Source organism: Henckelia pumila, chromosome 2 (assembly GCF_033568475.1).
Source record: "Henckelia pumila isolate YLH828 chromosome 2, ASM3356847v2, whole genome shotgun sequence".
Taxonomy (NCBI): domain Eukaryota; kingdom Viridiplantae; phylum Streptophyta; class Magnoliopsida; order Lamiales; family Gesneriaceae; genus Henckelia; species Henckelia pumila.
Window position 1 is genome coordinate 99,484,377 of NC_133121.1, and position 4,710 is coordinate 99,489,086.

General features: G+C 41.6%; 1 long non-coding RNA gene across 1 annotated transcript; it reads right to left on the reverse strand.

The window, feature by feature from the left end:
• Nucleotides 1–2,035: 2,035 nt before the first annotated feature.
• Nucleotides 2,036–4,347, reverse strand: LOC140878183 (uncharacterized). Its single transcript, XR_012149316.1, has 2 exons — nucleotides 4,145–4,347; nucleotides 2,036–2,249 (listed from the first exon to the last, which is right to left on the reverse strand). It is a non-coding gene; the product is annotated as an uncharacterized lncRNA (long non-coding RNA).
• Nucleotides 4,348–4,710: the final 363 nt, after the last annotated feature.

A 4,710-nucleotide genomic window follows, 5' to 3' on the forward strand; every position in this document is an offset into this window, starting at 1 on the left:
GGTCTGATGCATAGTTTGGAAATTCCAGAATGGAAGTGGGAGCATGTAACGATGGATTTTGTCACCTACTTTCCAATGACGTCCAGCCAGTGTGATGCAATATGGGTGGTTGTGGCTAGGTTGTCCAAATCTGCTCATTTTATCCCATACAACCGCGAGTACAGTTTTGATCGCATGGCAAGGTTGTACATTCGGGAAGTAGTTCGTTTGCATGGAGTACCGTCGAGCATTGTCAGTGATAGAGATCCAAGGTTCACCTCAAGATTTTGGGGTAGTTTTCAGCGAACTTTGGGTACTACTTTGAGCCTCAGCACAACGTATCATCCAGAGACTGACGAACAGTCTGAGAGGACCATTCGGACATTAGAGGATATGTTGAGATCTTCCGTGATGGATTTTGGATTATCAAGGCAAGATCACTTGCCGATGATATAGTTTGCGTATAACAATAGCCACCACCGCAGTATTGGTATGGCACCGTTCGAGGCTCTTTACGGTCGCCGTTGTCGTACACCCTTATTCTGGGACGAAGTAGGGGAGAGACAAGTAGAAGGATCAGAGTTAGTTCAGCAAATGGTGGATAAAGTTGAACTGATCAAGAGAAGGATCAAGACTGCACAAGATAGATATGCCAGTTACGCCAACACCAAGCGCAGACCTCTGCATTTCGAGGCCGGGGAGCATGTTTTCTTGAGAGTTTCGCCTTTTCGGAAGGTATTGAGGTTCGGTCTCAAGGGAAAGCTAGCTCCAAGATTCCTTGGTCCGTTTGAAATTTTGGAAAAGGTCGGGGGTGTGGCTTATCGTTTGGCGCTACAGTAGTATCTATATAGCATCCATAATGTATTCCACGTATCGCTACTTCGTCAGTACGTGGCAGATGAGTCGCATATTCTACATTCGACGGAGGTTCAGTTGGAGCCTGATTTGTCCTATGTGGAAAAGCCACTCAGAATTTTTGACAGAAAGGACAAAGTACTTCGGAATAAGCGCATCCCTCTGGTCATGGTTCAGTGGCAGCGACGACGACTAGGTCCTGAGGAAGCTACTTGGGAGCTCGAGAGTCATATGCGTTCAGAACATCCAGAGTTGTTTTAATTGTAACTTATTTTGCAGTTAAGTTGTAATTGTAACTTAAGTATTGCAATATTATTTCATTTTGTTCTGATCATCCTAGTCTCGATTTCGAGGATGAAATCTCTTAAGTGGGGGAGAATGTAGTAACCCGTCTCCAAAATAAGTTACTTAAGGGCGTAAATAATGATTAACTAGCCTAAATACGATTAAGGGATTTCCTAACAAGTCTAAGGAGTTCAAAAATGGATCCAGGACACTCAAAATGGTCGGAAAGGTTCCAAGGGTTCCGAGGGTTCGGAGGATCCGAACCAGGTTAGGAGGCTCCGAACTGGTTAGGAGGATCCGAACTTGTATGGCCAGCTGTCCGAGAATATTACGTCATTGATGACATCATTGATGGGACATCGAAGGATCCGAAGTCAGGATCGGAGGCTCCGAACTGGATCGGAGGCTCCGAAGTAAAAAACGGAGGATCCGAACTGGATTAGAGGCTCCGAAGTCGGGTTCGGAGGCTCCGAACTCCATCTATAAATAGAGATTCCGAGCTTCATTTTCAAGCGCACCGAGTCCCTTTCTCCTCTCTTTTCCTTAGCCTTCTAGCTTAGATCTAGGGAGTTCTATGCGTCCTATTGGAAATACAAAAGCGGCAGTGCGATCGAGGCGTCGTAGCGGAGCTGTGACCTAGTTGTGAGGATATCGACATCAAAGGGCTGACGATGGACGCAGGTATAGCTTTTGCTTTCTAAAAATATTTAGGAGTATGCAATAGCTTTGAAACGAACCAAACTCTACTTTAAATTAAATTAAATTAAATGCGGATTTTTTTTTCTGAAAATTTCGGCATGACTTATCTATTTAAATCACAAACCACCTGTCACAGACAACAAATTTTAAAGAAAATCAAGCAACACTAAATAAACTAGATCGAGAAAAGAACGAGAACCGGAGAAGAAATTCGACATTTCGAACAACAAAAGATTAAACAATTACATATTTACGTGCCCACAAATAATTCTATAAATTATTACAATATCATTTATCCAATCAACATAATAAAAGACTTTAAGTGTTAAAATAAACTTTTGCGGAAGATTGGCATGGTCAGAGGGATGTGCCGTGCCCGCATCACAGTTCACTCGAAAGTCCCGCCCCGCAATCTCGATGATAACTTTTACCTGCACCAAGTAGATTTAGTGAGCCTAGGGGCCCAACAAGAATATGGGGGAAATAACGAGGGTTTAAAAGTACATGCTTACTACTTAAAATACTTGTACTTAATATACTTGAAACTTGCTCCGAAAAGTTGAATGATAAATTTGAATGAGATGTAATGCATGCAATGAACTCACACATTTAAACTTGGGAACTTTCTTAAAATTTACTTAATCTCATACATGACTGAAACTGAATATAAACTAAGTCGAGTCAAATTAGAACTGATCTGTAACTGAAACTGTAACTAAAATCTGTAACTGTGAACTCAGATCCTTGAATTGTGACCCTGTGTTTTCGATCATGATCATGGCTGCAGTGCACTATGCCGCAAGGAGGTCAGGTATTTCCCCAACCCATTCTTGCCCATACTTGGTAAGGGAGGCCAAGATTTCTCTCAACCCCACGCATACACGTCTATATTTGGTAAGGTAGGCCAAGACGTCTCTCAACCCCACACATACACATCCTTTGGTAAGGTAGGTCAGAACGTCTCCCAACCCCACACAAACACGTCATTTCTATAGTCACAATCAACTCACTTCGTTCAAAAATATTTTCTTTCATTCTTACTTGACTCGACTCAAAGATATAGCATGCATTTATGGAAATGACCTTCTTTGAAAATATTTACTCGATTACTCGATTCACAAGTAAATGATGAAACATAGTTGACAAGGATGGTGATTTAGGTGACAAACCATAGCTAAGAATCTAGCCTTAAATTTTTGGCACTTAGGACGTATCCCGAGCAATCCACTTGCAAAACTTTTAAATTATAAAATTCTTAGTCAAAACGACTTCCGCTTGAAAGCATGGTTCCCAAGAAATCTATACTCAACTAGAAAGTCATCCTCGAAGTACCATTCTTACCCCATAATTATTGGCAGTAAATTTTTTCCAGGCAACAACACCTAGCAACTATATTTTGTGCCTCAACAACCAATAGCCTAGAAATTGACCAAAACTTACCCGAATTAGTTCCCGCTTGAAACGGCGTTTCCCTAACATCCTAGTCTATTCCCAAACCCGTGCCCTTAGCCAAAACATGAGTGCAACCCCGCCTTGATCAACCATTACCGGACAGCCCTGTTTTTGGCAGAAACAGTGCAACTCTTCCTACTTGGACCTCTCTTAGACCTTTAACCCATGATCCTCTAGGTTTCCAGCCTATAATCTAACCACACGACCACCCCTAACCTCTTTTTAAACCATTAAAACAGCTTTCCCCCAAGCCTAGTGTGACTTCCAAGAACAGCCCCTGCCCTGCCCCTCATAACCGACCTCTACAACACCTAAATCACCAGCCATTCACTCCCAATTTGCTAGCCATTTTCACCCATCCTAAGCACTACCATGTGAGCTACGTCTCAACCATGGAAGCCTCTATATCACCATCCAAGCAACACGCAAGAAATCAAACCAATAAACTCCAAACGCAATGAGTAGTTCGAAACAGGGATAAAATGAATACATTAAACCGTAATCTCTAACTCACAACTAACCATCACCAACAAAACACCAAGTTCCAGCACCAGTACGTGCAACACAATGAAAAGGATAAAGAAAAGAAAATGCACGACTAAACCCAAACAAGCGGATAGAACAGGGAACTCGAGAAACCTATCAAGATGCGCAAAAAAATGCTGAAACCTGCTCCATAATCAGAAAATACACCAAAGGGAAACAGGGATTCGAACGACTAATCCAAAGAAATAGAGAACATGAGCAGTTTTCACAAAATGCAGAAAATAATCGGACAACCTCATAACTTTAGAAAAATCTCGCACACACAGGCAGGAACACAATCACGCAAAGTAATAATCTACTTGGTGGCCAAAAAGCCCATAAATCTTGCCTTAAACTAAAAGAATCAGAAATGAGGAGGAAAACCCGGTTGACATGTGATTGAGCTGGGAAGGAACTCGATTAGCTCGCCTGTAGAGGTGTTTTTGCCGGAAGAATGGAGCTGTTGTGGCGATCGGAAGAAATGGAAGAGGAAACCTAGTGAGGCCGATCGCGAGAGCTGTGGAGAGGAAAGGAAATGGGGTGAAGCCTGCGATCCGCGATGGGTTGGAGAAAGGGTGCTTGTAAATGGGCCGGGTGTTTTGGGTTGTAACTCTTTTAATGGCCAATGCAAATTTGGGCTGGGTGAAACTCTTCGGGCCGGTCAACACATTTTAAGTTGGTGAGGATGCATAAAATATAATATATGGTATTTTATAAGTGTTAGGCCCAAATTCAGCAAACACTCAAATTGAACATTTAAGAGTTAAATGCTTAAATTCTATTTACTGGGTTTGAAAATGCTAATTTTTAATACTTAAAAATTTTGATGTCACAACGATAAATAAAATATTTAAATAATAAACAGTGCGATTAAAATAATTTAAATAAACTAGACTAACGTTTAAATGCAGTTTA